At 48.2% G+C, this 22,999-nt stretch overlaps 1 long non-coding RNA gene across 1 annotated transcript; it reads left to right on the top strand.

The window, feature by feature from the left end:
• Positions 1-644: 644 nt before the first annotated feature.
• LOC143442198 (uncharacterized) lies at positions 645-4,185 on the top strand. The gene is made up of 2 exons (XR_013110208.1): positions 645-930; positions 1,654-4,185. It is a non-coding gene; the product is annotated as an uncharacterized LOC143442198 (long non-coding RNA).
• Positions 4,186-22,999: the final 18,814 nt, after the last annotated feature.

The following is a 22,999-nucleotide window of genomic DNA, read 5'->3' as shown; positions in this document are numbered from 1 at the left end:
CTGTAATAGGCTTACGTATGCAGTTGCACACTGTGTTTATACAGTGGCCAGAGGTCAACGCTGGATGTCTTCCCAGATGACCCCCCACCTTACTTATTTATTCATTATATTTTTGTTTGCTTGCTTGCTTGGTTTTTTGAGATGAGGTCTCACTGTGTAGCTCTGGGTCTTAAGTCTGTGCTGTCCACTGCTACCCCACCAACCCCGAAAGATGGGAGAACCCCACGGGTCTGTCAGGGGGAGCCCCCAGCCTCCCATTGTTCTCTTAAGTACTCATCTGGGAGAACAGAGTGTGTGACTGGGTCTGAAGGTGGTCAGGTGCTGTCCCTTCCAACGCTCACAAAGACCAAGGGCCAGAAGTACCATTTTTGGAAACTTCCAACCTGATTTTTCTGCTCTCTTATGTCCCAGGAGTAGTAGTTCTTGCAAGGATCTGATTGGACCTTCTGTGACCACATGGCCAAGTAGCAAGGTCTCCTATTGGGCGGAGTCCACACAGACCCGCCTCCCTTGAGCCCAATCAGCTAAAGCAACACACGTGGGTTACCTTGGAGACAGCCGATCTGCTAATCTGAAAGAGACCGGTTTTTCCGTTTTCTGTAACTTCCAGGACTGGGAGAGTTAACGGCTTGACGGGCTTGACCGACTCTCTCGCTTAAGTCTTACCTCTTCATGGTTATTTGACTTGCAAATTGACTCGGCTCCTTCCTCATGTCCATGTTTAGGGGGCCGTGGCCAGCATGGTGTCATCCACAGCCCGGAACAGAAATCAGGTATCGGGCAGTCTGACCAACCGCTGAAGCAAGGCAGGAGGAATGACTGGAAGCCCAGATGGGATTTAAGGATGGCTCCCAAGACCACAGCATCAGAGGATTGTCAAGGTCATGGGGATACAGGACACACTCTAAGGGAGAGAAAGACCGTTGTGAGGTATGAACAAAATAGATAGTTGTGCTGCTCTGGATCAGGTAGGGCCACCCCATGATCACCATCGAGTCTTAGAGAAGTACATGACCCTCCCAGGATCTTTCCCAGCGGGCAGAGGGGCACATTGCGGTCAGGAGCACAGAGCTTGGAGTGGGCCCACATGGTCGCAAATGCCCGTTCTTAGACTTCTCCAGGGCTTCACCCCACCTGCTTCATGCGGTAGCTCAGCTTTACACGGGCCTGATGAAAGCAGCTCAGAGCTCTGTGTCTAAGTGTCCAGTGGACCATCTCAGACCCTCAGGTCAACCCAAGGTGAGCTCTAGACACCACAAGGACACACCTGGAGCGACAGACTCTCTTTATTTCCTTGAGTGACCTGCGTTTCGCTCAGAATCCTGACGAGAGCAGATGGAGTAGATAAACTTAACCAGGCTATCAAAGCCTTATTCGGTTCTCTGGTACCCGAACCCAGAGGCAACACCTCTTTCTTACCCAGATATCTGCTGATGTACTAATGCTGTCAGTATTGTGTTCCTGCCCTGTCTGCTGGCTCTGGCCTGGGCTGACCCTCACCACAGGAGATAGACTCATCCCTTTAGTGGTTCAGAAAAGAGAGGCTGATCACGGGTTCCCTGTCACTAGGAGGTAGCCAGCTAACCACCACAACCCATGTTTTCAGCCACTGAGCTCCCAAGTGTTTCTCAACTCTAACTCTCTCTCCCCTAGGGATCTCAGGAGCAAGCACCTATACTCTCTTGGCAACTCCTCGATGTCCGGTGTCCACGCCCCTCCTAGTTTTGAGCATCGCCTGTCTATTCGTCCTTGAGAGTGCCAGCAAGAAGGAGATACTCTGATGTTTGCAATCACCTCCAAGTTTGCCATACTTATTCTAGACTGGGTCTTCCAGGACCAGATCTGTGTCTGATTCACCTCTGTGTTCCCAAAATTGAGTACCAGATGGTACAAGGGTGGCTCCCCATCCATATTTGAAGAGTGGATATACGTGGGGCCCATCTCATTCACTGGGTTCTAGGCCCTGGGGTGTTTTCATCCTAACAGGAAACTGATCTGGCCTAGGGTGTTGTCTGCAAGTCACTCATTGGCACCATTGCCTTCTCGGCCACGGTTTCTTAATGTAGTACTGGAAATTCATGTATTCTTCACAAAAGGGTAGGCAAAGTTTTCAAGAGTTTGTGGGTAGTTTTCTGGTGGGGAGGATCGGCAGCAGCCTCCATCAGAATTCAGCGGGGTTGTGAGGAGAGACCGGAGAAAGGGTATGGGGATGTGAGAATCATTCAGCAGGGCACTCCTCCCACACCCCTCCCCCCCGGCCTTGCATCTTCCCGGTAGCACACACTTGCTGTCCTCCTCCTCCAGCAGGCGTGGGAGGAGCCCTGAGCTCCAGGGGTGCGTGTCATTATTCCGCCCTTTGGAAAGTTCTAGAAAGTGGGATGTGTCCCCCACCACCCCCACCCCCGCACGCACGCACGTTGTGCCTCCTATGGTGTGAGCACCCTTCAAAGGCATCGCTGCTTTCTCGCTGCTCTGGGTCTTTTCGAGGACCTTTCCTGGAAACCCCATTCACTCCTGTGGCAGTACTGCGGGGGAATCCAGGCCTGGCCCTGGTGCTCGCTAGCCGAGTTCTCCACCTCTTCAGCGCCCTTAGCCCTTTGAGTTTACTTAACTCAGCTCTGTTTCTCCCTAAGGTCTCTTCCCAAGAGCTCTCTGCTTGCTTGCTTTTCCTTCAGGCCTCTGCTATCCGGTCTTTAGGGCCAACTACCTGCTAGACCACGGCCTGAGCATCAAGAACCCCCAACACCTGCTTCGCCACATGGCCCGGCTGATCCTGATTTTCAAGACACATTTCTGTGGTCTAACTGTCAGGGCTACTGATAGATTGTGGTCTCCCAGAAGATGGGCACCATGCTTGGCTCCTGTCCGTTCTGTTCCTGTGACCTAGAACGGGGTATGCACCCCATGGTTTCTAAAAAAATTTCAGGAAGAAGAAACAAGTCTTGTTTTCACAGACTGGAGCGGCCATAGCTGAACCGGTTTCTTGGATGCTTTTTTTCTAATGGGCATGCAGCATGCACCATGCACCATGCACCATGCACCATGCACCATGCACCATGCACCAGGATGTCTTGTTTGCATATGTGGTATAAGGTGGCCATTCTGGGGCTCGAAGGGAGAACTTTGTTCCTCACTCCCCACAGACCCAGGGAAGGAGCTCAGTTACGTAGATACTGAACCCAGGCAGTTTGGGTTCAAATCTCAAATTAACTCTATTGCCCTCAGCATGTTGATCTCTTTGTGCCCACGTGTTCCTCATCTCTAACACGGGGATGATAACATTCCCTACTTCCTCCGCCACTTAGGGGGCTTTTGGAAAAATCCGTGCATTTGTAACCTAGAGCAGGACATAGCCAGTGTGTGGCTGTCATTAATGGCCGTGCAATTCAAATCCCTTCTGCCCTTTGCCTTTCAATATGTCCAAAGCTTAGAGGCCTTCACTTCAGTTTCTTGACTCCTACTTAACCAGTCCAAGTAATGGGTTTATACGAGGTCATTTCCAACCTGTGGACACTGGGTTGTTATCTGGAAGGACCTGTCTAAGCCCCAGTCTCCAGTGCACATGGGGGCAAATCTTAGTCTCAGCAAAATGGCCATAGTTAGACGCCAGTCTTGGATCTTAGAGTTTTCTTATTCATGGAGCAAGCCCGGGATACAGGCTCAAACCAGAAGTCAGACAGGAGAATTTGTTAAAGCTCTTGCCCGACCCTTGAGAATAAAAAAGGGTCAGGGAAAGAAGTCAGATTTGCTGGCTGTCTGCCACCATCCGTGGCATCCTCCACACGCCTTTAGTGAGCCTTCATTTCAGCCTGAGGAACCCAGAGGGAGCCTATAACTTAGAAACCATAGGCCAGCGTGTGGACTTCCTGCTAGTATACGCACTCTTGTTGAGGCTCTGGAATAATGTTTGTGGCAATGGAACAGTTTTGTATCTTGATTGTGGTGATGATGATATGTGATGAAATCTCATAGGCGCACACAGACTGCGTGCTGAGTAGAAGCCTCTGGACTCTTAAAGAAGGCTTCCGAGTTCATGAAATTGTACCACAGCCAACTTTCTGGCTTAGAGTCTTGTGGTCACATTAGATGTTGCTACTGGGGGAAACTGGGAAGGGTCCATGGAACCCTCTGTCTCTGCTATTCCTTGTGAGTCTTAAACAAGAATAAAATATTTGAAATATGCAATCATTAAGAAATGGTGGTGGCGCCGGGCAGTGGTGGAGCACACCTTTAATCTCAGCACTTGGGAGGCAGAGGCAGGCGGATTTCTGAGTTCGAGGCCAGCCTGGTCTACAGAGTGAGTTCCGGGACAGCCAGGGCTACACAGAGAAACCCTGTCTCCAAAAGCAAAAACAAAAAAAGCAAACAAGAAAGGGTGGTGGTGGTGAGAGTGGGGGTGGGGTGGACAGGAGAGATGGCCCAGTGGCTAAGAGCATATCCTGCACTTCCTGAGTTCCTTTCACAGCATCCACGAGGCAGCTTATGATTGCCTACAACTGCAGCACTTGTGGATCTGACTCCCTTTTCTGTCCTCCACAGGAACTGCACTCAAGTGCATCCCTCCCCAGATACATATATATAAACGTAGTCTAAAACTTTTAAAAAGGGCTACATGGGGGAGTTGAGGGTACCAACAAACTGTGGACTTCAAGTGGACTGCAGCCTCCAAAATCTCCCTTTCTCTCTGCCCCTCAGGGCACAATTTGCTTTAGGTCTAGAGGCTTAGAGATGGCTGTGTTCTGCTACCCACCAGCTGTCCAATGAATATGATTGTCGGCTGTGGTCATCACTAAGGCATACTCTGATTGCTTTGACCCAGTGATGCACCAGAGCTAGCTAGTCTCGGCTCTGCCAGGCCAGTTGTGGGCATCTCTTCCCAACTCCACATTTGAGTGGCTTCACTGGTGACTTGAAACCATTCCCAGAGGAGTTCCAACAAGTGAATCAGCTGGCTTTATACCTCAAGGATTTTCATTTTGTCACACAGCACAGCACTTCCCCATCCTTACCACCCACTCTCATCAGAAGGATCTGATGCTTTCCATGGGCCATGGGCCACCTATCGGAAGAACAGACACTTGGCAGACCCTAGCTGTCACAGGCAAGCCAGAGTGCCAGCCACACAGACAATCCCTTCAGATGCCAGGCCTGGGCGAGCAGCCTCATGCTTGGTTCTACGATACCTTCAGTTCATCAGTCCCATTTTAAGGACTCCATCTACTGAGGAAAGACAGGAAGGGGCAGTGAACTAGAAGACCTTCAAGGGGCCATAGGAAAAGGGACAGGTACAGTTCAGACTAGCCTTTAATTTTTAAATGTCTTTTTTAACCCATGAAAAACGCCCATCAGATACTATTGTAAAGAATAATGTTACATTTTTCAAAACGGATTGTGGGGCTTGGTGGTTAAGATCATTGCATGCTCTCCTAGAGGGTCCAAGTTCAATTCCCAGCACCCACAAGGAGGCTCAAATAGTCTGTAACTCTAGTCTCTGGGGATCCTTTGCCTTCTTCCAACTCTCCACTGGGCACTGCATGCACATGGTACACAGACATACATGTAATCAGAATATTTCATACACGTAAAAATCTAAAACAGGAATTTTCTTAAGTGTTCAGAAAATAAGAATTATAAGAGCAATCTCAAAGAATGAAGCTTTGTGAGTCACTAAAATCAAAAATCCATCCAAAATGGGAGCTCCTGGCCCCATTTTAGTTCTGAGGACTTTAGTTCTGAGGACTCTCTGACGTATGGGATTGTGAGCAAATATGGATTCCATATATCGAGAACCTCAACAGTTCTGTCTACCAGGGAGGGAGGCTGCAGGCCTGAGAGGTACCTGGAGAACTGGCTGGCTATTGCCAGGGTTGTACTAGAACCCTGATCACCAGATCAGCTAAGATGTTTCAAGCAGAAAGTACAGGAGACAGTGACTCAAAGTTTAACAGACTTTTTTTTTTTTTATAGGACTGAGCAAGTCAAAGACTGGGCAGGATTCTGGGTCAGGTCTGTAGTAACCCCACAGAGTCTGTAGACTCTCAGGGTTCACCCCACCTCCCACTGTGCAAGGCACAGTGGACACCCCGGTGCTGCCTTCTCTTGCAGTTGTTGCTTAGCGTGGCTGCCTTGTGGTCTGGCACTTCTTCCAGATCCATGACAGAGAGATGGGGGTGGGGGAAGGGGATGGAGGAGGGGATGCAGGCTGCGGGCTGGATTCCTTCCCACATCCAACAAAGCCTCCTTTCAGTCTGGGGTGTTCTGCCTGCCCTCAGCTAGTACCTGTTACAGAAGAAGACCGCTCTCTACTTGACTTAAGGCTTCGTTTCTGATGTAGCCATGGAGAGAGCACAGCCAAGCATGGCGTCTAATTCTTTGGGCAGCAGGACACTCTCCTACCCATGTCTTGGTTGTTCCTCATTAGAAGAGGAGTCAGAACAGTGAGGGGACAATCACAGTGCTCGTCATGCTGTGGCAGGTTCTGCAGACGACCACCAAGCTCATTGATTTTTCTCTCTTGGGAACATAGGTGGACTACATTTCTCAGACTTTCTTGCAGTTAGACACAGCCAACCAATGGAATATGAGTGGAAGAGAAGCCTTGCCACTCATCTGGCTAGAATAGAAATGTTTCAAAGGCAAGGCTACAATGTTTTTCTGTAAAAAGTTTATGTTTATTAACATCTTAATTTTTTTTAACCCAGGGCCTCGTACACAGCCGGTCAAGTCTAGAGAGCACTCTGCATGCTTTGGATTCTGTAGTCTCATATCATCTCCATCACATCTTTTTCCTTTGACCTTTGCCTCTCTTCACTGTCCCCCCTTCCTCTCCTCCTTGTCTCCCCTTTCTCTTTCTTCTCCTCTTCACACCCGGTGTGAACTCTTTCACAGTTTAACAATGTAAAGTCCTTCTGTTTGGTTGGTTGCTTAGACAGGGTTTCTCAGTGTATAGCCCTGGCTTTCCCGGATCATTCTCTGTAGACCAGGCTGGCCTCAAACTCAGAGATCCTCCTGCCTCTGCCTCCCAAGTGCTGGGATTAAAGGTGTGCGCCACCACTGCCCAGTCAAGTCATTCTTATTCAAGAGCCATAAAAATAAAAAGAAACCCAGGTTACTGACTGGATTTGCCATAGGCTATAGTTTACAAACCCCCACTCTAGACTGACGCCAGGGGTCACGTGTTTAGTTGGAATGAAAATGAAACTTTTATATTTTAAAAAGCTTTTTTTTTTAATTTTGGTAAAATATATGTAATACAAATTTTACCATATTAACAATTGTTTGTTTGTGATAAATTCGCCTTATGTAAGCCCAGGTCAGCCCTGAATTCTTGATCCTCCTGCCTCAGCCTCCTGAATGCAAGGATTAGTGGCTTCTTCACCGCACCAGGCAAAGCTGGAACTCTCTCTGCACCGATAGTTCTCATCTCCTGGCAGCCCAGCCCTGGTGACCACCAATTTACTCAGTTCTAGGGAACTAATAGTGGCTGTCACACAAATGGAACCAGAATTATTGTATTCAACTGAATTCATGTTGTCTGATGCCACAAAGGTTCATCCACACACTAGCAAGTATCAGAACTTTCTCCCTTATGGAGGCTGACTGGTCTTCAGCTGTGTGTGTTTCTCTATAAGGAGGATCCATACATGCTGAGAATTAAGCGGACAAGCATCTGCTCCACTTTTTGCCTTCTATTCTTTGGGTCATATATGCAGAAGTAGGAGGAGGAGTTGTGTGTGTGTGTGCACACATGTGAGCATACTTGTGTCTACGCGCACATGCGTGTGCGCACATGCGTGTGTGTATGTGTGTGCTCGCTCACGAGCACATGTTTGTGGAGGCCAGAGATCAACCTCGGCTGTCATTCTTCAGGTGTCATCCACGCTGTTGGTTGAGACAGACATTCTCACTGGCCTGGAGCTCACCGAGTAGGCTAGGCTAGCTGTCTAATGAGTCTCAGGAGCCGCCCCATCAGTCTCAGGGACCCAATGCTCCAGAGTTGGGTGACAAGCACGTATCACCATGCCTCACTTGTTCACGTGGCTTCTAGGGATCGCACTGGGGTCCTCATGGGGCCCTTTACCAATCCTGCGATCTTCCCCAGCCCCTTCAGCCAAATCACTTTTATTGCTTCAGTCCCGAGGCATTTTGAGATCATTGGTTGTAGTTGTAAGTATTGACAAAGCCTGCAGAAGCAGCATTGTCCTGGCTTCCTGATAGGGGACAGGTAAGACCATGAATGAGAAGCAATCCCTTCTAACTCAGGGGGTCTATAGGAGCATAGACTGAGCTCTCTGCTAATGCCCACATGGTATCCTCCTCCCCTGTTCTCAGGATGTGCATGTAGGGGGCATTCCCACCATCAACCCCTTGTTTCCCCATTCTGGGTGGTGGGTATGTGCGCACGTGCCCATGCACACATCCGATGAGCTAAATCCAGATCACATCAGCAGCCTGAGAGAGGCCTCCAGGACACACCCAAGGGCCAGGTCCATTAAGACTAAGCTTGCCTGGAGCCAGGCTCAGGCCCAGGGAGGGTGTCTGAGCATGCCCATCTCTCCTCCCTTTACTGAGTCTCGAGGTAGGCCAGGTGACTAGCTCTGGCTACAGGGTTCCCCGGGGAGGCAGAAGGGCAGCCTTCACAGCTCTTTCTCCACCCATCACAAGGGTTCCTCTGGCCTTCTGCTCACACAACCTCCAGCTACCTAGCTAGCAACTCCTGGGACAGCATACTTCCCACTTCTTGTGTCCAGAGGATTCTGAGGTCTCTCCCAGGGCCATGGCCAGTCACTGTTAATATGGTCACTGCTGAGTTAGAGATGATGAAACTCTGTATAAGGAAAAATGATTTGTCTAAGGTGAGGTACAAAACTCAGTGTAGCTCCAGAATTGGGCAAGCCTGCTGTCCTGCCCCAGCAGGTCCCTCCAAGTTATAACAGATAGGAAGGGAGAGCCAAAGGATAGGGAGGCTGAACCCTAGCCCTGGCTTCCCCGTTGTGCTGTGCCACCCTTGTCAAGTCAACCTCTCGGCTTCTTCTGATCTGTGGGGTGAAGATTCCAATGACTGTCTATGGCTGTCCTCACAGGGTTACTGTGAGCATTTACTGAGATGATTACATGAACACAGTAGACACCCAGGAAATGCTTACCTCTAGCCAAGGATGGCTCAACTCATCCAATCTGATGTTCTATTTTAGGTCAGGAATTAGGAGCCTTGAGTCTGAATTCCAGTTCTCTCATGGGGTCTGTGGGGCAGAGTGGCTTTGTCACTAGAGAATCTGTCCATAGATGGAAGGAGGAACTCTGCCTTTCGAGATCGGCTTCAGCTCTGTCATCCTGGCACTTGAGTCACTGATCCGCCCATAGTGAGGATGTCTAAAGCAGAGCCTGTCTTTGAAAAGGTGGAGATTTGCTGGACTCTCTTTCTCCATGGAGATCACAGGCAAGTCAACAGCTATGTGCAAGAAACAAAAACCCAAGAAACTCACCACCTCTGGGCAAGTCTGAGAAGTTTCTAGAACTGCAGGTGGCACCATTTGGTTCCATGGGCTGGGGCCTATGGAGATATATATATATATATATATATATATATATATATATATATATATATATAAAATGAGTAATTGAGCTGAGCACTGGTTTGCACTGCTCTCTGCTTCCTGACTGCAAATACAACGGAATGGCATCTCAGGTTCTTGCCACCGTGCCTTCCCCCACATAACCAACTGTGCTCTCAAACCATCAGCAAAATGAACTCCTATGTTGCTTTTGTTGAGTATTTTCTTTCCACACTGGGAAAAGTAACTGACCCACACCACATATACTCATGGGACATGAGTCACAGGAAGTAGCCACTATGTTTTGTGATACTGTGTCCAAATTAGCTTCCTGAACCCCTTCAGGGAGAAATGGTTTCTTTGGGCTTACTGTTTCAGAGAGCTCCAGGCAAAGTTTCTGGGCTCCCTGCATTTAGAAAAAAACGTCAAGGAGACAGAGCACTGGTGGAGGAGGGGCTATTTTGTTATTTTGTGTTTGATGGTCAGGAGGTGGGCAGAGAGAGAGAATGAGATAAACCCCAGATACATGACATACACCCCCCAAACACAACCCCAGATACATGACATACACTCCCCAAACATACACTCCCCAAACACACACACACACACACACACACACACACACACACTTCCCCCAGTACCACTTCCCAAAGTTTCTAGATCCTTCCAAAGTAGCATCATTGATGGGGGTGGGGGTGAGGAATGGGGGGATGAGGAGATTTGAGCCTGGGGGGGACATTGCATCTTTAAACCATAACATTGACCTAAATGTAAAACTTTAAATCACTCAACTTATAGGAAAAAAGCTTTTGTTCAGCATGGCAGGACATGCCTGGAATCCTGGTACTCTGGGATTTAGACAGGTCTGAAGCAAGGCAGGAGCATTGAGTCTGGGCTATATCCCAAAATAAACAAACACCACAAAACACATACATACCTGCTCAATATAATACAATTTTAAAAATAAAATGCAGGTTATGAGGTAGAGGCAGGGATCATCCTTGGCTACATAGCAAATTTGAGGCTAGCCTGGGCTACATGAATTCCTAGGAGCCTCAGAAAACAACAGACAAGAAATTCAATTTAAAAACAAACAAACAACAAAACCTCAAACTTCATTGTTAGGTCTCAGAGTGTTCATATATCCAAAAATGAACTCAAGATAAACTCTAGGAGCACTTCTGGTGGTTAGATCAAAGCCAGCATTCCTTGGAGCTTGTGAGAGGAATCTTTCTCTTACCTCTGGAAGAAGGGTCCTATGGTTACCCGTGGTAACTGTTAGCATAGCAAAGTGCGTGCCGGCCCCCAGTATCACAAACCAGCTATACATTTCAAAGTTCATGGTAGCATCTTGACTCTTCTCTTCCCTTAGTTACCCTCCTTATAATCCACATGATCTCTCTCTCTCTCTCTCTCTCTCTCTCTCTCTCTCTCTCTCTCCTCCCTTCTTGATACACTCTATTCTCTATCTCTTGCTACCTTGCTATCTCACTCTCCTGTATTCACTCGCTCTCCTGCTTGGCTAGCACAGGCTATGCTGGGTCTACTACCCTCTCTGCTGTGGACTCTTTCAGACGCCTCTGGATGTTTTCTTTCTTTCTTTCTTTCTTTCTTTCTTTCTCTCCTTCTTTCTTTCTTTTTTTTAAAATCTTTTATGTACAATAAAAACCTTCCCCCACAATGGAACAGTTACGTTGGCAGTTTCTTTACTGCACCCCCTCACATAAACTGGACATTTTTAATAGATAAACGTTAACACACATCAGTATAGCTCAAAAGCTGTTAAAAATAACGAGATACTAGCAAAGTTGATAGTGACCTTGAAGAAGGGCGGAATAGGTTAGGATTGAAACACATTATATGTTTAATACAGCTTTACAATACAGCAAATATAATACAGTCTAATGCATGCATATAACAGAATAGTTTACCATTAAAACTTGGGAGCTGGAAAGATGGCTCAGTAGTTAAGAGCACTGGCTTCTCTTCCAGAGGACCTGAGTTCAATTCCCAGCATGGACAAGGCAGTTTACAACCATCTGTAACTCCAGTTTCAGGGGATCAACACCCTCTTCTGGCCTCCTCAGGCACCAGGCATGTACATGTTCCACATGTATACACACAGGAAAAACACATGAAATAATTTATGGGGTCCCAGCATGGTGTAATACACCTTAAAGCCCAGCACTCAGGAGGCAGAGGCAAGAGGATCTCTATGAGTCCAAGGTTGGCCTGGTGTACATAGAGTTCCAGGCTAGCCAAGGCTACATAATGAGACCCCGTCTCCAAAACACAAACAATAGATTTCACTTGGCCTGGTGATACATGCCTATAATTCCAGCTACTCTGGAGGCCCAAGGCAGAAAAACCACAAGTTCAAGGCTTGCCTGGACCCAGAATGAGTTCAGTTTACACTGGTAACTTAGTGAAATCCTGTCTAGAAAGAAAAAAAAAAAAAGAGGAAGGGAGAGAGGAAAGAAGAGAAGGGAAGGGAGGAGAGAGGGAAGGAGAGAAGAGAGGAGAAGGAGGGAAAGGAAAATGAGGAAAAATGCCCACATCTCTGAGGTAGGCTTCCGCAGCCCTCCAGAGAGCTAAAGTTAAAGGCGTGTCCACCGACTTTTCTTCCATGTCAGCACCTTCGCTGCTCTGCAGCTGGTATCATTATTTTTGTAATTATTTAGGTAGCACATGTACATGTGGGGGGGCGTGTTTGTACATGCATATTCGTGGGCGTGGAGCATAGGGGCATTGTGTGTATGCATGTGTGTGTGTGTGTGTGTGTGTGTGAGAGAGAGAGAGAGAGAGAGAGAGAGAGAGAGATCCTTGTACCTCCACACTACTTTCCTTAAGAGTAAAATTACATCAAAAATTAAAGCTTAAACATTTAAAAACAAAACAAAAAGGTTGATTTCTGTTTTCTTCAAGAAATTATATATTAAAGTGTATCGACTCACTGCTAACCAGTGAACACAATCTACATAGTTGAGGGAAAATTATTCAGACCACAGATAGAAAGGGAAAGCAGAGGCAAGGCTGGGCGCTGGGTGACCATGGCCTCAGCTGCCCAGGGATTCGGAGCCCTCCGTCTCTAGCTCTCATGAAATTCCCAGAAGGCCCCGGGCCTAAAAGATTACAACTCACAGCTTTAGAGTTTTCCTTTCTTTGCTCATTTTAAGACAGAGTCTTATGTAGCCCAGGCTAGCCTCGAATTTGTTATATAGCCCAAGGATGACATTGAACTTCTGATCCTCCTGCCTCCACTTCTGGGATTACAGAAGTAATCCTGCCTCCACTTGTCTGGGATTACAGGCTGCACCAAGTCTGGTTTATGTGGTGCTGGGGCTGGAACCCCGGGCCTTGTGGGTGATAGGCAAGCCCTCCCCCGCTGAGCTGCCTCCAGCATTTTAAGGTAGGATTTCTAGTTTAGCAAAGACTGAAGGGAGCCCACAAAGCCAGAGAGCTCCGTCTTGTCATTTATTTTAACTCCTCCTTGTGTACTTTCTCACTCTTCAACTGTTCCACGGCGGACACGTGTTATTTTGGCAATAATAAGAGTTATTATGTATACAACTATTAGCATAAACACAGATATGTCTATGAAATGGTTCACAGACAAAAGGCAAGAAGGAACCACACACCACGTGCTGGCAGCATTCATGCCTCTGCGATGGTGGTGTGGGTCCTGTGCTCTTCTTTGTGTTTCTCTGGATGTCACTTGTCTGTGGGATGACACAAAGGAGCCATCTTTATCGAGTTTAGGCTTCCTCCTTCATCTCCTCCTTTTCTTCCTTTCTCTTCTTCTTTGCCTCCTCCTTTCATCCCTCCTCCCGTCCCTCTTCCTCCTCCTTCCCCTTCTTTCTTTTTCCTCTTCTCCCCTCCTCATTCCCTCCTCCTCCCATCCCTCATCATCATATATATATGTATATATATGTATATATATATATACATGTATATATATACATATATACACACACATATGTATGTATGCATATATGTATGTATAGATTGAGATAGAGGGGCAGACAGACAGACAGATGTCTGCTAGGAAAACACGTGTTTTTAAATAGCAGCCATGTTGGCTGCAGGGCTTGCAACCTGCCATGTGACTTCCCCATTTTAAGATGACCACATAGTATAAAACAACAACTGTAAAACTTGTCAGTCCTAAAGAACCCTGTTCACTATTGGATCTCCTTTTAGACTAAGAAAGTAATAAGTCTCAACTATTTTAGACTGGTATGGATTTTCCTATGATGATAGAAACCTCTGGTCTGCATTGTCCTCTAGGTGGTGAAAGCTCAGGGTCATAAAGGTGTGCTCAGATTAACAGACGCTAACGTAAGATGCGTGTCTGGCTACTGATGTCTTTACTAATTGTTCAAGACCAAGCTGCTGGGCAATTTAGATAAGTAACCACATATGTTTGACAAATTTAACAATCCAGATCTGCAAACTACCAAGGACTACTGAGGCTCACAGTAACGTTTGTCTGGCTTCTCTGTCTACTGAGTCTTAGCAGTTTAGATAAACTACTACAAAAAAAAAAAAAAAACTGCAATATTCTATAATAGTGTAACTGGTCCCCCAAGAAAGTTTTTATCCCAAGGTTGGGCATTTAGGCAAAAGCCCCCATTCCCTCAGGGACTTCAAGTTTCTTCCTACTAAAATGGGAGTCATTTTTCTTATCTCTGGCAGGCAGAGATTGTGGCCCTTCCATTCTATGACTGTGGTGCCTATAACTAACCTGTCAGGGCCAATGCTGGCCTCTAGGCTCCCTCAGTCTCTGCTCGCAAGCCCCATCCCAGCTCAGAAGCCCCCTCTGTCCCCAACAGCCTTGGCAGATTAGAATAAACTTTTTCCCTTTTCACCCACAGAATGACTATTTTGGTTGTTTGCTGTGGCCATTTTCAGGATCACTAAAGTTGTCGGTCTCCCTGTGAACCTTATTCATGATTAGAGGTTTTATTTTGATACTGTACTGGCTGGTTCTGTGTGTCAATTTGACACAAGCTGTGGTTATCACACAGAAAAGAGCTTCCCTTGAGGAAATGCCTCCATGAGATCCAGCTGTAAGGCATTTTCTCAGTCAGTGATCAAGGATGGGAGGGCCCAGCTCATTGTGGGTGGTGCCTTCCCTGGGCTGGTGTCCTGGGTTCTATAACAAACCACGCTGAGTAAGGCAGAAGAAGCAATCCAGTAAGCAGCACCCTCCATGACCTCTACATCAGCTCCTGCCTCCAGGTTCCTACCCTGTGTGAGCTCCTGCCCTGACTTCCTGTGGTGTTGAACAGCAATGTGGAAGTGTAAGCCGAATAAACCCTTTCCTCCCCAACTTGCTTCCTGGTCATGATGTTTTGTGTAGGAATAGAAACCCTGACTAAGACAATACGAAAAAAGCTTTAGCTCAAAATCATGACTTTTAAAGGCTAAACTTTAGTTCTAGTCTTATGAAAGTTACTAATTATTGTTAATGATATTTAAGAAATACAGGTTGGTAGTCAGTCACTTTATAAATGATCAAATTCTCTAATGTTTTCAAGACTATATTTGTAGATATGATAAATACTAATGTAGTTAATTATAGAATTATACTATAGAATTAATCAGCCTTATTTAGCCTCCTGAATATATTTTCAAGGTTAGGCCTAAGACAGGGAACTAGAAACAAGCAAAGTTTGCCTATTCAAATATACTTTAGATAGATGGTCCTTAAACACTTCAGAGATCTGCAGAATATGGCATTTAAATGTTTAATAAAAAGGCTTTTTGTGATAGACATATCAGCTCCAGCAGCACCCTTAATGTCCTCCGAACATGATGGGCACAGAGACCGTCCGTCTGGAACTTGCTTTAAATGTGGCAGAGCTGATCATTGTGCTATAAACTGCTCTTTACCCCAGCCACTGGCAGCCCACTGTCCAGACTGTGGACAGGCAGGACACTGGGAAGTTGACTGTCCCACTTTGCCTAGACAAAGGCAGGTGAGTTCCCTACCTAAGCTTCCCAACCCATTGCCTGTTCCAGAGGGTGGGATTCCCTCCCAATTTCCCTGGTTTTGGGGCTCCCCTCCCCTAACTCCCCTAACTAACAAGACCATGGGTCTAAAAGTTTCAAATGTACACCAAAGAAAAAACTTTTCTCTCTAAACTCCTTAACTTTATTTTCTGCCCCGACTATATACACAGAAATACAGACACACACACACACACACAACACTGAATTCGGAAAAAAAAAAAAAAAACCCAACAACAAAACAGTAATAAAACACAAGGATTGTTCTTGTTCTTTTCCAAGCTAAAGGCTGAATGATACCTTGTAACTTGCCTAACTTGTGTGAGGCCCTGGGATCACACTCCCATGGAGTCGGTCTGGTCTCCTGTGACAGCCTCTCGGCTGGTCCCCTAGCTATGGGCCCTCTGACAGTCACCTCAGTGACAGGGTAGTGATGGTGTCAACAGAAGGCAGGCATGTGGGCATGAGGAGGACTCAGGGTAGAACTCTGAACTGCCTCTGGCAGGAAATGGTATCCTAGCAACCAGCTCAAAAGTGGCTATAGGTCCTAAAGTGTTGCCCCTCCAGCCACAAAAGATGTTCCTTCTTCTCTCCCTCCTCCCCTTGTTCCTCCTCCTCTCCCTCCTCCCCTTGCTCTTCTTCCTCCTCCTTCCTTTTCTCTCCTTCTTCTACTTCCTTTCCCCATCTCCTTCTCCTCTCCCCAACCCACCCCTCCATTAGAGCCCACTATGTCTCAAGGTGATGCATCATCTTCTCCAGGAAGTCACTCTTTCTCTCCTTCAGAGCCCTGAGGCCTCTGGCTCCCTTGTACCCCAGTGCCCCCAGCACAGCACTTAACACCACAGATTGCAATTGCCTGTCTACCCAGCAGCCACACACCAGCATCTCCCTGCCACGCCCACTACAGAGCCTGAAGGAGGGCAGGGAAGCCTGCCTATCTTCTTGTATCTCAGGCATTTGCAGGGAGATGGGGTTCACCCCTCCTCCGGTCCCTGTGAAATGCCTGGGTTCCTGGGAACGGAAGTCACCTGCGTGAGTATTTGCAGGGCAGAGGTAAAGAATCTGGGTTTTGGTTCCTGATAGCTTATACTATGGACAAGTGTCCCACGTAACCTTCTACCTCAGCAGCTAAAACAGAGAAAGAACAAGCAATTCCCGAAGCAAAGTCATTGCGATATTTAAATGCATGGGGTGCGGGAAATGAATCAGCCCAGAGCTGCATACAGCAGGTGCTGCGTAAATGTTCTCTAGGCTTCTTTTCTCAGTCTCCAAAAGCATGACAGTTAGGACCCACTGTCTTCTTCTGTCCCTCAAGCTGAGAACCTGGGGACAAGAAAGGTAGGAGGAGGGGAGAGGCATCCAGGGCTCCTGAACATGGAGACACCTTGACCCTGTCTATTCCCAGCCTCCTTCTGGGGCCTCAAACACTGGGTCTCCAGCTTTCCGTGTCAGAGGTTAGGCTATCGCATCCTGTGAAACTTCAGTGGGTGACTCAGGCAGGCGGGCCACTTTGATCACTGTTGCTAGGGCTGGGCTCTGGGGCACGGCTGAGGCATGGGCCCTCCCCACATACCCTCACCCACGGGACCCCAAGGCAGTGGAGAGTAAACATCCCTTTCTCCCTCTCCCCTACCCTTACCCTCTTTTATTCCCACTGGTCTGGCTAGTTGTCTTCTTTCAGTGAAACATGAAATCAGTCCCAGAAAAGATCAGCATTGCCAAGCTGACAGAAGAATGTGGGGAGGAGGGCGAGAAAAGATGCCAGAGGCTGGTCCAGGCTGCCTACTGCAGCTGGCATTCACCCATCTATCCCACACTGCATTGATCACAGAACAGGTAGATGGGTATTCCTGGCCTCTTCATGCTGCCTGCTGCTTGGAAACATCTTTCCAGCAGCATCCCCCAAATTTTCAGAAAGCAGTCTCCGAACCCTCAGGCATCTCAAAGACCCTTGGAGAGATTCAGGAAGCCATAATCATGCCCCAGTGTTGTTTGTCCTCACCGTTACCCTTTGTTCCTAGTCACATGGTGGAGTTTTCCAAATTGTTGCAACAGAGGAAATGCAGAGGCTCCAGCTGTGCTCAGAGAATCCAGCCACCCTGAGATTCTCTCACTTATTTGGAAAGCATGGTGTCTATTCTAGTTTGCTTTTTGTTGCTGTGATAAAACACATGACCCAAAAAGAAGGAAAGGGTTTATTTGTCTTACGCTGCCAGACTATAACCCATCACTGAGGGGAATGGCAGGTTCCTGAATAAAAAGCAGAAACCATGGAGGAATGCTCCTTGCTGCCTCATTCATGCTTGACTAACTTTTCAGAAGTCAAGGCACACCTGCTTAGGGATAGTGCCACCCACGGTGGGCTTGGCCCTCCTGAATTACTAATCTAGACAACCCCCCACAGACATGCCCACAGGCCAGTTTGACTGAGGCAATTCCTCACTTGAGGCTTCTCCTCTCAGATAACTCTAGGCTCTGTCAAGTAGACAAGGCTAACCAGGACCGTGTCTTATAAAATATGTTTGTATGTTAATGTAGGATGAGTTTGTTATCCTCATGGGGCTTCTCGACTTTGATACAGGTGACACATTGACCTGGAAAAACCCATTGATGAGATTGTCCTAGGCACTTAAAGACATTTCATGGTACCTCTGGTTTCTATCAACTAGAGCTTTAGCCCACGCCCAGATATGAGGAAGAAATGTGTCAACTAGATATGGGTGTGAGCTGAGGAACCCTGTTGGTTTTAGGCATAAGAAGTGCCTGGAAATGGAACACCCTGGAAGCCAATACTTCAGCCACACACCAGGCATGCAGGCATCCCGGGCTTGAGACATAGACTTCCTACCTCAGAGGTTTCCATGGCAGCTAAAGGAAGTCCCTTGCCACATTATTTCTGGGGTAGATAGGAGTTGGAGAAAGCTCTTTTATTCTTCTCAAATAATGTTTACTTTTAAAAATGTTTAAAAAACGTGTTTTAAAAAAGAATCAGCGTACATTGTCAAAAACACACTATGAGAATGAATCCCTTTATTGCTTTACTTATTGAGGGGAATTATAGCCCATCCCCCTCAGTGATGGGATATGATCTGGCAGCGTAAAATGAAAAAACCTTTCCTCCCCAAGTTGCTTTGGGTCTCGTGTTTTATCACAGCAACAAAAAGCAAAGTAGAATAGACACCATGCTTTCCTAATAAGTGAAAACAGACACTAAGTCATCACTTGGTGCCTGCCCTCATAGTTAGGAAACAGGACTGTGGTACCAGTGCCCTAATACAGGCAACTGTGAGAGAGATGGCTTCCGCCCAGATTCGGTCAGGGCAGCTCCCAGGGCCTCTCCAGTTCACTTGAGTTGCTCTCAGCCAGATCTAGCAGTGAGCACATGTGAGCCCCATAGGTAACTACAAAGTCAGCTGCCTCCACAGGGCACTGGGTTTCCCCCTACGCGCCCCACCACCACCATATCATATATACACACACATACACACAACCTAGAATGCCTGGAGACTTCTCTCTCTCTCTCTCTCTCTCTCTCTCTCTCTCTCTCTCTCTCTCTCTCTCCTCCTTCCCCTTTCCCTTCCCCTTTCCCTTCCCCTTCCCCTTCCCCTTCCCCTTCCCCTTCCCCTTCCCCTTCCCCTTCCCCTTCCCCTTCCCCTTCCCCTTCTCTTCCTTCTCCTTCTCCTTCTTCTTCCTCTTCTCTCTCTTTGGTTTTTTGAGACAGGGTTTCTCTGTGTAGCCCTGGCTGTCCTGGAACTCACTCTGTAGACCAGGCTGGCCTCAAACTCAGAAATCCGCCTCCTTCTGCCTCCCAAGTGCTGGGATTAAAGGCATGTGCCACCACTGCCCGGCTCTCTGTCTCTCCCCCCCCCCCCCAGCCCCAGGTCCCCGTAGTCTCCAAGTTGAAGTCATGACCTGTCTGTCTGGAGCGATGCTAATTCTCACCTGCCATGTTCTTGGTGCTCCAGACCTGAGGCAGGCACCTGGGTCACAATCACAACCATTTAACTCCATTGCCGATTATATATGACATCACTACCGGCACAGTACGGATGATGAGAGCAAAGCACAGAGAGGCTAAGCCACATGTTCAAGGCCACGTGGCCACTGAGTGGCAGAGTGAATTCACTTATTGGGAACCACAGACACCTCTGTGTGACCTTGTTCTCTGTTGAGCTCTGCTCAGCCCTTTAGCCTCTTCTCCCATGAATATCAAAGACTCAGATCTACTCCAGACTTCCTCTGAGAATAACTGTGTGGCAGGGGGAAGTTGATCTCCTCTCTAAGACACCATTATTCATCTGTAAAGTTGGGGTTCCCAGGAGTGTCCTGAGGACCTAAGATAGCAGGAAGCCTGGCTTAGTAATTGTTCAATGAAAGGAAAAAACAAGGGCCTGGTTTGACGACTCAGTGGTTAAGAGTTCATATTGCTCTTGGAAAGGACCCCAGTTTGCTTCCCTGCACCCATGTCGGACAATAGCTTGTCCCTCCAGCTCCAGGTGATCTGATTTCCAGCTCTGCAGACACCCACACTCATGTGCACATTCCCACAAGGATACACACCAGATGTTTTCTCAAGGAAATGCAAGTCCTCCACCCACCACACTAAGATGCCCTCATGTTCTCCAGGCAGCCTCGTGTGGCCATGCTGCCTTGTTACCCACCGTCCCCTCTCCCTGGAATGTCCTCTACCCTTCAGCCTTAACCCTTCTCATCCTTCAAGACTCCGTCTAGGCTGTCTTATCCCCAAAGTCTTCTGAGGGAGGGCTGGCTGGCTTTAAGTTTGCAATCCTCCTGCCTCAATTTTTCAGGTAGCTGGGACCATATGCATACACCACCATGCCTGACTTCAAGGTTTTCCTTCCCCTGGCCCCCACCCCACCTACTCCTCACTTCTGCGCACAGCATGACCTCAAACCACAGAGCTGCACAGCCCAAGTCCTCAATGTGCGTCCACCCCAGCCGCCCGCTAAATCGGAGTTTCCAGGGTGGAGTCTGGCGCTGGACTTGCAATAGGCATCCCTTTGTGAGGACAACCTGCCTGTGTACCTGGGAGGTCTGCAGCTTGAATCCTGTAATTATTTATTTCCAAGACATCCAGTGTGATCTCCCACAGGGGGTTGGAAGGCCCAGAGTCTAGGACTGGGTTTCTTTGATGAATCTTCAACAGTTGCTGAGTGCTTCCTCTGCCCTGGGTCTATTGGGATTGTCTGAGATCCCTCGGGTCACCCAGGAGCAGGCATCAGAAAGCCAGAATTATTGGCAGGGTGGTTTCGATCCTTGCTTTACTCTACCCTGCCCTCTGAGCATCCATAAGGCAGCCTAGCCTAAGAGCTTCCTCCAGAGGGGAGTGTGACACCTGAGGTTCTCACGACACCTTGAAACCCATCCCTGAGGGACTGTCCCATTAGCCTGCCTATTCTGGTGATGCCACCTCAGGTGGACCAGCTTTGGGTCGATGTCTCCCTATGACTTTGAGGAAACTCTCCAGATCCCACGGCCTTCAAGGCTTCCCCGCCCCTCCCCCCCCCCCCAAGGCCTTCCTTGCATTTGGAATTGGACTACTTTGAGAACTGCAGTCTGCAGCAGCTTGTCCGCTACCTTCCCGCTTCTCCTGCCTCTCACCTGCTGACCTCTGCACTGACAGCTGAGTCTCAGAGGACCAGACTCTCCTGCTAGCCAGTGAAAGGGTGCAGAAGTTAACAACACATTTCCACAATTTTTTGCATCTAAGATCCTGCGAATGAAGTGGGTCTTGACAAAGAGACGCTTTGAGGGGCACTGAAGGGTGGAGAGAGGTAGGGGTTCATATTCTGGTTTTTAATTGCTGTTTGGTTTTTCAAGACAGGGTTTCTCTGTGTAGCCTTGGCTGTCCTGGAACTCACTCTGTAGACCAGGCTGGTCTTGAACTCAGAAATCCGCCTGCCTCTGCCTCCCGAGTGCTGGGGCTAAAGGTGTGTGCCACCACTGCCCAGCCTCGCATTCTAGCTTTTTAAGTGGTTTCTCCTGACAGCAGAGATATTTTCCTGTCATGTCCTTTGTGCCCAGATGCACAGAGGCCAGTGATGTGACAGCAGTGAGATTCTTCTTGTCCTCAGTTGGCAGTTAGGGGCATAGATAGTGTTGATAGGGATCAAACTCTGGGCCTAGTTCCTGGACTCAGTCTCTTAGCCCTTGCAATGATTTCATAAAACCCTAAGGCCCTGCGTTCCATCTCACGCTTAACATACCTGGAAAGGCCTTGGTTTCCCAGCTAGCATTGCAGCCACTCTACCTTCTGTCTTATAGATGAGACTAAAGATAACGGAGCCTGGTTTGAGAAATCTACCTCTACCGTTAAGTGAATATTGTACCAATAGAACAACTCAGATGTTGTCCCTCCAGTGCCCTGTCACCTGCTTTTTGAGACGGAATATCTTAGTCTGAGCTCACCAAGTGGGACTAGTGGCTGACTAGGAAGCTCCTAGTATCTCCTCTGCCCCCACCCCTCCCCCCCCAGTGCTGGGGTTACAAGTGTGCACCACCATGCTAAGCTTTATGTAGGTTCTGAAGATCGAATCCAGGTCCTAATGCTTGTGCTTTCTTGAGTGAGCCAGCCTCAGCCCCTGAACTGGCCTGGGCCCCAGCCTCAGTCTCAGCCCAGCTGCGACCCCAGCCCCAGCCCTGGCCCCAGAGTGGGAAGTGTCATCAGTTCTGCTCTCTGCCAGGCTTGACACCTCTCCTGGCACACAGCCTTGTTCTTTTCCCCTCTCTCCATGAGTGACCCAGTTAAGAAGGTGCTCTTGCCACCCACTGTTTGGAAGAACCTTTGTCATGTAACAGTGTGGGATAAGACGGTAGATGACCTGAAGGCAGTTACATCGAAAACCCAGCAACCTGTCATCGCCCAACCCAGGAGCAGGGATGGAAAGCGCTCCCAATGGACCTTGACATTTGTTTAGAGCCACACTCTGGGGACTGGTGAAACTGGTTCATATCTCTCTCCAAACTCTCAGTCCCCAAACCTTCACTGCTCTCAGTTTGGGAGGGTGCTGCTCCCTCTGGACCCACTGACCAGAGCCCAAGTGTTTGTGGGTAATGGACAAGTAGCCCAGGGTCCTGCTCCTTCCCCATTACTGGTGCTCAGTCCCCCCCCCCCCCCAGACCTGGCAGTTCAGTCAGGTCTCACATTCTGGAGCCTTCTTTGATTGCCACCCCCACCTCTTCATCGGCAGGTACCTACACCTGTCTCTGAAGCCACTGGAAACTCAGCCCTTTAGTACTGTCGGTCCCCCTAATGCCATCACCAACTGACTCCTTGTGGCTCCAGGTCCCCCATCCTCAGCCTGCTATTTATATATGTGTGTTACCCTTTTAAGGCACAAGTCAGAGACACAGAGGGGCTTAATGGAACCCAAAGACAGTATCAAAGCACTGGACCCTGTGTGGAGGATTCT

Source organism: Arvicanthis niloticus, chromosome 5 (genome assembly GCF_011762505.2).
Source record: "Arvicanthis niloticus isolate mArvNil1 chromosome 5, mArvNil1.pat.X, whole genome shotgun sequence".
NCBI lineage: Eukaryota > Metazoa > Chordata > Mammalia > Rodentia > Muridae > Arvicanthis > Arvicanthis niloticus.
The sequence above is the reverse complement of the archived record's forward strand: the minus strand, read 5'-3'. Positions and strand labels throughout refer to the sequence as shown.